Source organism: Coturnix japonica, unplaced genomic scaffold (assembly GCF_054131305.1).
Source record: "Coturnix japonica strain WE unplaced genomic scaffold, WE-NBRP24 Scf044, whole genome shotgun sequence".
NCBI lineage: Eukaryota > Metazoa > Chordata > Aves > Galliformes > Phasianidae > Coturnix > Coturnix japonica.
Genome location: NW_028188947.1, coordinates 1246451 through 1259865, shown reverse-complemented (window position 1 = coordinate 1259865; position 13415 = coordinate 1246451). Strand labels below are relative to the sequence as shown.

Here is a 13415-nt window from a genome sequence, read left to right as displayed (position 1 = left end):
TCAAAAAGGAAAATCCATACTATTTTTCATTGAATTTTGTGACTTTAGTTGAAGCTTTCTGAAGGCCCAACATTACCATCTCTAGCCTTGTATACCATATGAAGTCAAAGCCTTTGTGTCAAAACAGCATTTCCTTACCTCCAGCAGAGCTTGAGATAATTGAATTAAAAACAGGACTGTACGAAACAGCACTCCTTGCAGCACTGCAAAGGCTTAGCACCTTTCATGAGGAACACTTGTGCTGTGTGTGATTTCTTCCTATTTCTATTTTTATTTTATTTTATTTTATTTTATTTTATTTTATTTTATTTTATTTTATTTTATTTTATTTTATTTTATTTTATTTTATTTTATTTTATTGTCTTTTAAGGAACTGGTTTTCCATTACTGTAAACTGCTTTTAGGAGCCCTGATAAACTCTCTCCATAGGATGCGTTTCTTAGATGCCAGCTTGAAAGTGTCTTACATCCAGTGGAAATACCTGATCTTGCATAAACCTGTCCTGGACAAATCTGCCTCTACCAAGGCTACAGGCCAGGGTCTGCTAAGACTGTCGTATTTGGTGAAACAACTGGAGGGGAGGTGGTGAGTGAGTGGTGTCATCATGCTCTCACACCAGCTGTCAGTCCTGTAGCTATCAAGTTTTTTGGCATAAGGGTGCATTCATGTTTCTCCTTATGCAATAAAGGACTGAGACTTTTCTTTGTATAATCTGAAAACCATGGCCACATCTTCAAGGAAAGCACAATGTACGATAACAATGCTGGCTCTATTGCTAGTGGAGGCTAGAGAGCGGGCCTGGGGTGGCTGCCTTTCAGTGCTATAAGTAATGAGCAGTCCTTAAGTGAACAGTTTAGAATTCCTCAGAGACGTTCAGAAACCTGCTGCACAAACCAAGGAATAAACGCAATGCAGCTCTTTTACATAAATAATCCTTTCTGCTTCTAATCTTCTGATTTATTCCCGTGGTGGCATATTGTTTGCGGTGTTTATCTCAAGGGATTGCTATTGATCTCTATTGAAGTGCTGAGGAAATGCATTTATCTGCATGAACCTGTGTCACTGTAGAGGCGCTCTCTGTCTGAGTGTACAGTTCTCCTCTTCGTGGTGATCACGCCTTATCTTTATTTCTCTTTTCCCTCCTCAGTTTATTTTTTGGGTGGCTGGCGCAGAGCAGTGGAATGCTTGGTGTGGTTTGTGAAACTGATTTAGGAAGTCAGCAGTGCTTCTAGTCCAGATCTTACCTCTTCAGTCTGTGACCTGACTGTGGATATAATGTGATTTGGTTTGGTTTTTTTTTAATAACTTTCTCACAGAGACATCTATACTTCAAGCATGTTCAGTGAAATTGGGGCACTCAGTAGAGGAGGGGAGAAGATGGTAGTGAGGAAATACTACCCAAACTGCATCCTTATTGAAGCTAAATAGGGTATTCCCAAAGGTTGAGAAAAGGACCAAGATCTGAAAGTAGCTGGAGTGCCATGCAGAAGGGGGAGGATTTTGTAGCAAATGTGTCCCTCTGTCTGTATTCTCCTCTGAGAATGTGAGGTCTGAAGGATTCTTCAAAGAGCAGAGCCTTCATCACAGGGTTGTCTCGTCTAAAACTGCAGAATAGAGTGAGAAACCTCTTAGGTCTGGTCCTCAAATGAGAAGATTAAAGAGAAAACCACACTTCTATTTTTGTTCATTTGTCCTTCAACATTAGAAACAAGGCAAATGTTAGATTTCTGTTAATTTTTTTTTTCCTGTTATTTTTTTTTTTAACCTTGCTTGTATTATAGGAAATGTCAAGGTAACTGACCAAAGCTTTGGTATCATTCCTATGGGTTTTCCTGCCCCTTGAAAAAGGCAACTGAGCAGTTTTTGTGAGACCTAACATCCTGAAGATCCAGATCCAGAGCAATCAGATATGTCTTTGCCCCATTGCACAGGCTGTCACAGCAGCTGGCTTCAGGGCCTTAGGCAAAAAAAATCTCCTTGGTCTTCAGCAGGATGCTGTGGAAGGAGTCTGAACTCAGATGAGTTCCTTAAAATCACCCGTAGAGTTCTCCTTCACATTTCTGTAAGGAGTTCAGATGCCATTTCACTGTCTTCCTTGGGATAAGTCAGCTTTGCTGTGGAAATCAGTGAGGCAGGCCATTGTTGCCTTGTGTAAGGTAACCTAAAGAACTACGTCCATCATTGAGAATGTGCATCTGACGGCCCCATGACCAAGTTACACGCTGATCACACCAATATGGTGAGCTGTAAAATGGCGTTTAATGAACCGTGTGAGACCCTTATATAGGGCTCCAATTTCAGCCTCATACATATACATTACCGAGCACGGGGAGGCCTATCTCGTTACATCCCGTGAGTTCGTGCCGCCTAATACATCATTTCCCCCTCTCCATACTCGATAAAGTATGCCCCGTTACATCCCGAACGCTAATCCTTAATCCTAATATAAAAATGTTAGTCTCTATAATTTAAACTTAATAAGTTATCTAAAAAGTGAGGTAGACAAGCTACAGAGGTAGGTAGTGCAATATCTAATAACATCAGTAGTTTTCTAATGATTATATCCAAGGCATCTTGGGTTTATACAGTTCCTTCTTCTCAAAGTTTATCATATACCCGTTGGTACTCCATTTTTTCGTTAAACATTCTTTCTATCATACGCTGTAAACAACCCTGGACACATTGAAACAAACAAGGTAAGCAAATCATTAAAGCTAAAAAGAATAAAATACCTATGATTAATACTTTGAGAAACTGCTTAAGCCATGGGCCCAGATTACCAAACAGTCCCTCCAACCAGCTTCCGAATGCATCATCTATTGCGATCTTCTTCGTGTGTTCTTGCATCCATTCCAACTTCCTATGTATCGAATCGCTGTGGTCGCTCAGATTGAAACAACACATCCCTTCAAAGTCCTTGCACCCGTGCCCTTGAGCAAGCAGCAGAAAGTCAATTGCAGCTCTATTTTGAAGAACAGCGTGTCTGATGTTGTTAACGTCCATCAGGAGTTCCGACAGGACTGCTGTGGTGACATTAGCTTGCTTCACGGACCAGCATGCCAATCTCTCAATTTCTCTTAGGGCCTGGGCTGAAGCTACTCCCGGAGCTAAGACGGATGCAAAGATTCTAGCTGTGGGACCCCACAGCTGAACCTCATCACTACAATCCTGGTCCAATGTTTTTATTGACCTTTTCTGGCGTCGAGCTCGATCGATCTTTTTCATAACACTTATCATTGCAGTGTGATTGGGAGCCAACAAGGTCAGCTTTCCCAAATAACACGGCCCCCCAACTGGATTCTTTGGTATCCCTTGCCAAGCTCTATCCCCACATATCAAAAATATGTCCTTAGGAAGGGCCTTGGCTGTACCATTGCAGTTTATTCCTTCCCCAGCTAAAGGTTCTTTTCGAGAACAACAACCAGAACATGCCAGATTGTCAGGGCCCCAGTAGCATGAGAGATTATAGGTGGACCCGTTAGGATGACGTACCACATACTTCTGATTGTAAGAGAGCCACCTCCCACCCTGCTTTATGCATTGGTCTGCAAATCCATTCTTGGAGCCATCCCCGGAGCAGGGATGGGAGAATCCCTCCACCCTTTCAGCTGAGAAACCACAATATGCCCCTGACAAGCTATATATGTCAAATTGAATGGGGTTAAGTAAAGTAAAGGGTTCCGACCCAGTTGTTCCCGAGAATGGTGCCCCATTCCCGAGTAGGCCTTCCCATACCCTGCGATTGGACAGTTGACCCGGTGTCCTAAAACCCGAAAAATACAAACATCTAACCGGGCGTTCCCACTTTTGAGAGTTCTTATTCCATGTTACGTTACCAACCGATTGGGATCCAAGAAGCTGCAACTCTGGTGGATCCCAGGGCAAGGAGGTGTTCAAGGATCTAATAAAACATGCAGACATTCTGGCCCAGTCAGTGAATTTAGACTCAAATGCTTTCATAAAGAAAACTTTGTCCACTGCATCTCTCTTGCAGTTGTTCTTATGCACATATCCGTTAAACTCCTTTGGGTCCCACCTGGGTACACCTATAAGGCATGTTCTAAACAGTGATGTGGCTGACTGCAGGCTAAGGCAGAAATCTTTCTGCCCAGTTCGATTAGACCATGTAACCCAAATATTTTCTGGTTGTGATGTTAAGTGAGTACCCTCTCCCCCGGTAATGAATGCAATTACACAAAGACACACAGCAAGTGATACAACAGATGTCCTTCTCGTTGGTACTAGCAGCAGTTCTTTATCTGTTCTTTTTCCTTTTTCTGAAGAGTCACTTTTATGAGCCTTTTGCTTCAGGCAATCCTTTATAACAGAAGTCAGCGCTTCCTTAGGCAGTTCCGATCCTTCTACTGCCCATATCAATCGATTGGCAAACTCAGAGAATGACTCTGAGGGACCCTGCATAATCTCTGACCACGGGGCTACAGGCTCTGCTTTTCTTATAAAGTGTATAAAAGCAGAGGTAGCTGCCCCCGTGGTGGCAAGCAGCTCTCCTGGGCGGAGGTCCCTAAGCTGCCTCTCTGCAGATCCAGCCAAATCCGCAGATGAACCTGAAAGCCTCATTAAATCAGTTTTTGGATCTCCCTCCTTCCCATTTGCTGGATGCTGTGGATCGCGCGCAGCCTGTGCTAAAACAGCTTTGAGTTGTATTATCCACTCCTCCTTCCACACAGTAAACTGTACTGGTTCGAGGGCTACTCTCATAAGGCTTTCAATATCATATGGGAGTAGGGGACCTGGGGCTACGAGAGCCTCAAAGGCACTCATTGTCATCGGGGATCTCAATCCCTTTTTGTCAATCGCCTCTATAAACCGAGCAACTGCTTTTGCTTCCAAAGGTACCCAAACCGGTCCCTCCTGTTTGACTACAATTGGGAACACCGCCCAGTCCCGCTCCTTGAGCCCCACCTCTCGCATTGTATCGCAAATGTCAGTCCAATCAGTGGGCTTACGCGATATCTCTCGCTCCTCCCACTTCTCCCCCCTCCTCCGGGGAACCACGACCGACTGGGTGGGGACAGGCAATTCCTTCCGTTCCTCCCCTTTCTCCTCCCCCTTCGTGGGAGACGAAACCGACGGGGTGAAGGCAGACAGTACCTTTTGTTCCTCCCCTTTCTCCTCCCCCTCCTCGGGAGGCGAAACCAAAGGGGTAGGGGCAGGCAGTACCTTTCGTTCCTCCCCTTTCGGGGAATGAGGTCCCTCCTCCGGGGACGGGTCTAGGGGTGGCTTAACGCCTCCACGGCGCGCCTCCCCCCATGACTCTCCCTCCCTCGGACAGGACCCACCCCCCTCAGGTGAACGAAAGCTCTGCAAACAGGGGTATAGGCGGGGATAATATGGCGGCGCCTCCCCAGATGAGGCAACTTCCGCCATCCCTTCCGGAGTTGTTTCGGGCGCCGCCATGGCCATTGTGAAAACGGCCGGCGTGGTCGGCGCCATCTTGGGTACGGAGTCGCCGCAAGGGAGCGGTTCCTCCGCACCCTCCGGGACCCCAGACGTCCCGGAACCCACCCCAAAAACCCCATTCGCGACTGCCTGGATCTTTTTCTCCTCCTTAGCCGCTTTAAGCGCACCCAGGACCAAAACCCAGGTTTTTAACTCCTCCGCCTTATAATCGTTTGTTGCTCTTAGGAGCAGGGCAGCGGTGAAAGATTCCCACCGCTCCGAATCGAGCAAATTACAAGGGGAGGGTGAAAGCTCCGCTTCCTGCAAAAAAGTAATAACGGCAACAATCTCCTTCTTAGAAGGAGCATTCCTACCGCAGTGGGTTTTACAAACCCGTAATAGTACCTTTGTGACGGAATCCATGTTTTTTCTGGTGCTCGACACCGTACGTCCTCGCACCCTTTGTATATATACCCGGGCCCAAAGTCCCACGGTCTTCCACGGTCTTACCGCAGGATAATCAGTAGCTGCAGTCAATATATCGCCCCTCCGGCGCTTCCACGGGATCTAACCGTAGGATTCGCGTCCGTCTCGCGGTTAGCCGTCGCACACTCACTCTCAGGACGTCCTCACACGGGGCACCAATTGTTGCCTTGTGTAAGGTAACCTAAAGAACTACGTCCATCATTGAGAATGTGCATCTGACGGCCCCATGACCAAGTTACACGCTGATCACACCAATATGGTGAGCTGTAAAATGGCGTTTAATGAACCGTGTGAGACCCTTATATAGGGCTCCAATTTCAGCCTCATACATATACATTACCGAGCACGGGGAGGCCTATCGCGTTACATCCCGTGAGTTCGTGCCGCCTAATACATCAGGCCATATCCTTGCTAGTTGTTCTGCAGAACCAACCTGTTTGTTCCTGTTGGCTGGGTGAATGGGATTTTGGAAAGATGCTTAATGTCTTTGAAGTATTTTTCTGGTTAAATATTGTTAATCGTCAGAACTATTCAGTTCTTAAGGTAATTTGTGGGTTTCTTTTTTTCTTTCTTTTTTATTTTTTATTTTCTTTAAATCCATTAAAGGCATGAAATGGAAAAAATTCTTTGGTTCAAGATTATTCAATGTAATTAGAACAGTGTCACTCATCTTAGTAAAATCCTCTATAAAAGTGGTTGGTTTTTTTTTTCCGCTCTCGTTAAAACTTAAATCCATGATACATAGGAAAAGATACAAGTTATTGTTCATTTACTCTGTACCTCGCCATATAATATATTCCTAGAAATAGGAGGCTCTTGGTTTTAGTTTTATAAGTTGAATGCAGCTACTGCTACTATAGGTTGCTGCATGTATGGGAGGCCTGGAAGTGCTTTCTGCTGGTATCGGATTAACTACCTCTGTAATGTATGAAATCCTCATGTAAAGGATGGCTGTGCAAGAAGTGTGGCTGGGATGTGAAATATGGATTCATTGGACACCATTAGGCAAGGCAAGCTGCAACGTTATTATCTGCTTGTAGATTGTCTTTAATACCGGAATACATGTTGAGCATCCTTCTGGCCATCAACCAGATGCTGATTGTGACTTGTTGATTTCTCGATTCCAGCTTCAGCCATGACATTCCAGGCTATGAGGAATAAGTTATTCTTACTACCAGTGCTCGGGATGATAAAGAAACTGTTATTGTTTTTCTTCTTCTCTGCTTTTGTCTTTAATTTGATTGCATAAAACCTTATTTTTCATTTTCTATTTTGTTCCTGTAGATCTCATGGTTCAGTGGAAAAGAAATCATGGGATGCTGCTTCCTTCTGCAAGCTCATCACTTTAAATTTTGATCATTCGAGTTAGTATTATTTCAAGGACTGTTCATTAATTAGGATTTGGATTGCCAAATGTGACATTGTGCCTTGTGTAATCATGTATCAACATATCAATGACTGTGCTGTTCAGCAAACTCTAATAGCCATTTTGGGCAGATAAAAATTACAATAGAAATTAAAAGCAGATTTAAGTAGTTTTATGCTTATGCTTTATGCTTATGGCTGCATATATCTAAATTTTCCAAGTGTTTCATTTGATTATTCTGGACTCATCTATTATTATTGAAAGATTTTTTCCCCCCTTTTCTATGCTTCTCATGACTTTTTTGGTTTTTTTTTAAGTATCACAATTTGTTCCTCTCTCTGTGTGATGAAGAGACCTCCTCCTAGTTTTCTTCACAAAAGTTTGGCTTGCTCTCCACTTGAATCCTAGGAATGAATTTCATTTGTAGCTTGAAGATCCATAATCATTCTTTGTCTACATAGCTCACACCCTGTCAGAGGCTGCTGTTTCTTACAAATTGCTGAATACCTGCAGTGTTTTGCCTTCTTTCTGTTTGTAATGATTGTGTAACAGCTTCCACCATTCCCTAAGTGCTATTACTGTAGTCTGTTCTCAGTTTGCTGTGCTCAGTCTTGCACTTCAGCAAGCCTTTGATATTTCCAGTTGTCCCATGTGAAGTCTCCAACAGGCCTGATTTTACCTACCAAATACCCATTTTCCTTGGCTTTGTGAGTTACCACTCATCTGACAGTCTCTTAGATGGAACTCTATCCCTGTTCCTTAGTGAGGTTGGTGCACCTGGCTGGATTGCCAAAGAAGTTTAAAATGAAACTATTATTTGGAGACATTTCTCCCGCTGTGCCATAAACTGAGGTTTCCCGTGAGCCCATGAGAGGTTATTAACAACAGGCAGTCATGGAAAAGTCTGTTTCGCAGGACACAAATAAGTTCTATGAAATATAGTCCAGTACATTATTATTACTGTGGAGCAAAGGAATCAGGTTTTATTTGTATGATCTGGAAGCTTTGGTTTTTGGCTGGATAGAATGACTGGAAGATACTGGGAGAAGCTAAATACCAGTAATAAACACTCTTCTTTAGTGCTTCGAGCTTGTATTATATTTTTCTGTATGTTTGTCGGTTTGATATGATTGTCATAACTCAAATCCATTTGTTCTTAGGTGTTTAGGAACTGCTGTGAGCAGCTACAAGTATCATCCATTTATTTGCTCTCCTACAGGAAGATGTGTAAGAATACGAAGTTGCCTGAAAGAGACCTTTCCTGAAGTACTGATTTTGGTTCTCACTCTACAATGTGACAAAGCCACCTTCCTAAGACCTTCATCTACAGGTAATATAACATCAGCTGAGTCCATGGTGCTGCTGTTAGATGCAGCCAAATTGAAAATGTATCATAACTATCAATGCACATTGTACATCAGCATACTGAATACATGCATATGACACAGTCTGTAGCTTAGGATCTCTGGATTCCACAGGTTGGAGTATTGGGCACCATCACAGGTTGTTTACTCACCTGTATGTAATGTATGCTCACTATTTAGCAAATATGATAAATCTGGTATCAAGTTCAATGATATGGTTGGTTGAGGGAATCAGGCTCAAAGAAGAAGAAATGGTATCAAAACCAGCTGTATTCTGAAGTGCTTTTGGGGTCCTACAGTTGATAGTTTCTGAAGTGCCCAAGCAGCAGGTTGTTTTTGTTTACTTTAAAGCTTGTTGCCTTCTGATTATTTTCTTTCTCTGGTCACTTTTTCTTAAAGGGAAATAATCTGAGTACCAGGTTTACCCACTGTATTTGTTTGTGCGTAGCTTCTTTGCCTTGTTCATGTTTTTGCTTGAGGGGAATGTTGTCTTTGGACTGACTAGGTACTTAGATATTTCTCCTATGTTAGACGAAATATTGTATCCTTTACAGGGTGGGGAGTGCTACCATTTAAGACGATGGAATCAGTCTGTTCCAAAACTGTTTTATATGCATTAGGATCAAGTTAAAGAAGTTTTTTTTTTTCTGTTGCTATGACCAAACTGTTTCGGTAGCTTTGGACCATTTGCATCCTCATCTTTGTATATTATCATTCTGAAGTCAGTGTTTCTACTGCAACACTGGAGCTTTTACAGACTTTGTATTGAGAAACTCTTCCTCAGTCTGGGAACGTATTTCTTGTACAGTCCAAATTATATTCACAAATAACTTGCCTTTGTGCGAGCCCCTACCACCTCCATGCCTCAGCATGCACCGTACTTTTACAGGATGAATACATTAAAATGCTTAGGCATTCACGGCTGACATTTGTTCTGTTTAATTGAAATAATTTCATCACCTTCTAAACTAAGCTTTTATGACACATCAAAACTTTGGAACATTCTCTTTTCAATTATTTATAAGCCTTACAATATATTTCTAAATTTCTAGTTTAGTTGTCTCAAATCTTGTTTTTATGTTTTCTCATAACAGCCTGCTCTTCATCTTAAGAATGCTGTCTAACCTCTAGCTTTCTAGAAAATGTGTCTCCTATGAGCTGTAGGATGAACACACAACACAATCCACTCCATTAAAATGCACACACCATAACAATGCTAAGCTTTTGATGCAGGAGTGCTTTCAAGAAACCCGTGTTTCTTTGTGCTATAACATGTCCATTGCTGAAAGTGGTCTAGTACCTAGAGCTGCCTAAATGAAGATTGTGTTGTAGCTCGACTATATTACAATGACAGTAAATGAAGGACATATTTTGTATTCACTTACCGTGTCTTTTTTTCCAATTTACTGAAATCATGGAAGTATTTATGGTTAGGTTACCTTAACTGAATGGTATATAAGCCCACTATATGGTGGTACATCTATTCTAAGAGTCTGTAATTGAATAAAGTAGGAAAACAGGGTAAGAGTTTATTGACAGAAGAGTGGTTCTGTGTTCACAGACTTCTGCACCATCTTGTCTTATTAACTGAAATGTTGTTTCCCTAGCATATAGCTGTTCTATGGTTGTCTTAATCATTTTGCTCTGTAGCCTCTAACAGCACCCTCAATGTGCTATTAGCAGCAGGGTCGTTCTGTAAATGAATAAGACAAAATATCTGTTTTTTTTTTCCTTTTTCCGGTGAAATTTCTCTGCCTACACAAGTTCTGTGTCCCTGGGAGCTGCAAGGAGTCAATCTTTGGTTCAGGTTGGGAGGAGTTTTATTTCTTTTTTTTTCTTCCTCCTTTTTAAATGTAGTTCAGCCAGCCACTTGGAAGGTGAAGATAAGATAGCACTGAGGTTGTCTGCAGACTCAAGTCACGAGGACTTGTAGGCTTCTCTCTCTGCTCACCATATAGTGTTGCAGCGGGCACTTCTTGGGATCCATGATGAAGGTGTATATTTGATTCTAGTTTCAGTGCTTTTCTCTTGGTTTCTGAAGCTGTGTTCTTGCTAAGCAGGAAGGTGTTTTTGTAGTGTTAGAATTAGCAATCAGTGTTGGAACTAATACCTTTGCTGTGAGCTGGGCAAGAGCGCTTCAGAAATAGCGCGTGGTTGTCATTAAATGCAGTGAAATGCGGCAGTGTCTTCTAAAAAAATTAACTTCCAGGATTTCCTGTGGAGCTGACTATTTTCTTGATCTTCATGTAAGTGCTCAGAATTAGTGCTCATAAAAAGATTTTAGTACTAATCCTCCTGTAGGTTCCTTTGAAATACAGTGTTAACTTTTTTTTTCTTTACTCCCATAAAAGTTCTTAATGTGCCTCCTACGCTTCTTTCAGTGAACACACAGCCTCTGATTTATTAATGCACAACGTGTCCCAGAAATCAGTTTAACTGATTCCCATCCATCATTCAGCACCATTTCTTCTATTATGTTGCAGAGCAGGTGTCTTTGAAGCCCTATTTTGTATACACTGGGTGATAGTTCCGTCTAACTTTTCTGAAAAAGAGATAGAACTCACCAGTTTTATTATTTATGATTGAAGGGTGCATTAGTAAGAGCAGAGCCAGAAACCTACTTTCCATAAAAATGTTGAATACTGTTTTTCAGAAGCTGCCTTTCATTTACGCTTCTTAAGTTTTAGGAAATAAATTTAATGATCAAGAAAGGACTGAAAACACCAGTTCAAACAATGTTTAAGGCCAGGTCTGTGTACAAAAGCAAGGTCTGCAATCATACATTGTGCATTACAAATTAATCTAAACCGGAAATGTTATTTCTTGAAGGCCTGGAGCAAAGACGATATTTATTCCAGGCAAGTACCTTCTGTTCTGCCATGTTGTGTCTGTCCATTGCTCTTAGCTGCCTGTCATCTCTGCTGAATGCAAAATACATTGATTGTCACTTCTGCCCTCTGACATTATTGAAGCCTAAATAGAAGGATGTAGAGCTAGTATTTGTTATGCTACATCAGCCATAACATACTTCCTGTACCAAAACAGTCTCGTAGTCTCTGATGTTCAAAAGTAAGCAATGTCAGGGAAACAAAGACATGCCCATCACTTGGGGACTTGTTTTATTAGCCTCCTCTAGCTAAATACTCCCTGACCTACATCTGGAGCTTGTCTGCAATTAGGAAATAACTATGTCTGCTGTGTTGAGCAAATCAGGAGAGAAGCTCTCAAAACAAGTGAGCAGTGGGTTATGCCTAAGCTGGGGATATTTAAGGCAGAATCCTGAAGTTCACATTCAAGCATGGAAAGTGAGTGACGTGGTAACTTTCTGGTGCACAATCCTACACCCTGGTCAGAAAGGTGACTGAAAGCAGCCCTCTGTGGGTTTGCTGATGGAAAAGCTGAGTTACCAGACTTTGATCCATAATCAGCACCATTATTCACTGAGACGGTTGGGATGGCCCATGTTAGAGTCAGGCAGTCTCTAATCTTTAAGTAGGAAGTTTGCAAAGCCTTGGATCAGTTACATTCTGAGTAGGAATAAGCTCTGTTTTTTTGTGGGGATTGAATATCAGTAAGACTCCACCAGCAGGGCTCCCCTTTGCTCCCACAGTGAGGGGGTGTCCACAGCTCTGTACCTTTTCCCACATTTCATGGTGTCAGTGTGGAGTTTTTAACAATCAGCAGCACTTAAGTTAGCTAAGAGGCAGGCAGTATGTTGGCACTGCCAAGAATGTCAGCAAGCAGTTTGTGGCCACCCCACATAATTGACACATCAGTGCGTTATTCAGAGTTTGCTCCGTACAAACTGTTAAACAATGAGTTAGGATTGCCAGCAAGGATAGTCAGTTTGGGAGTATGAAAATGTGTGCATCAGCATCTCTGAAATAAGAGAAGAAGAAGCAGCTTTGAGTCTGGGAAAGATTTACAGGTAGGCAGCACCCACTTGCTTTAATTAAGACTGAAAGAGAAGAGCTGAAGGTGACCTGTAGGGGTATAAATGAAGCTGGTGTGTGTAGTAGCAGAATAGGGATTAAAAGACCTGAGGAAGGGAACTGACTATCAGTGTTTGCTAGTGAGGAAGAGGAACCTGCAGCTTTTGGATGAGTACAGAGCTCTTCACTATTCAGTAAGAACCCAAACAGATTGAATGCAGTTTCCTCCTTTCTGGCTAAACAAAGACTGATGGAATATTACAATAAACTTCAGCCTTTTACTGCTTTAGTCAGTATAAAATTATAGAGAACAGGTCAGCCCTGTGAGTGCAGAGGAAATAGGTCAGGGGTAAAGCATATGAACAATAGCATCTCCATTTTCATAAGATATATTATTCCTGTTTTGAGGCAGATTCTGGTCTTTGTGAAGTGCCAGAGGGCATCTGTTGTGAACTCTGGAACAGGTAGATGAATGGTGGCTGAATTTAACTAATATAAGGAAGCCTTCATTAACTAATGAACTGAATAAGTACAAAGAGAAACTGAGCTTGAATAACTCAGCTTCTCCTCTGAAAAGAAGAACAATGGCATGGAAATCAAATAACATACTCCTTACGTGGGAATAAATTTCTGGCCAATCAGTCCTTGATTTGTTTTCCAGGTTGTACCCGTGCTGGCAAGCTTCATTTCTCATGAGTTGCTGGTAGTTGCTGGCTCTGGGATTCGTGGGTGGTTTATGCCAGAAGGTGAGTCCCAGTCTTGGCATTTGAGCTTTGTGTTCCACATGCAATGTAGCTGTCAGCATTTGGGCTCATGACCTTATTCTGACTGACATATCCTGTCCTATGCCCTGGAAAACCCATATGT

At 42.3% G+C, this 13415-nt stretch overlaps 1 long non-coding RNA gene across 4 annotated transcripts in view; it reads left to right on the top strand.

Moving 5' to 3' along the window:
- Positions 1-7979: 7979 nt before the first annotated feature.
- LOC146752545 (uncharacterized) overlaps positions 7980-13415 on the top strand; it is an 81467-nt gene continuing 76031 nt past the window's right edge. For 2 of the 4 annotated variants that reach the window (XR_014940557.1, XR_014940556.1), the window contains exons 1-2: positions 7986-8582; positions 13210-13294. This is a non-coding gene — a long non-coding RNA (uncharacterized LOC146752545). Of the gene's footprint in view, positions 8583-13209; positions 13295-13415 lie in introns of all 4 variants that reach the window. The other 2 variants (XR_014940554.1, XR_014940555.1) reach the window with 2 other exon arrangements.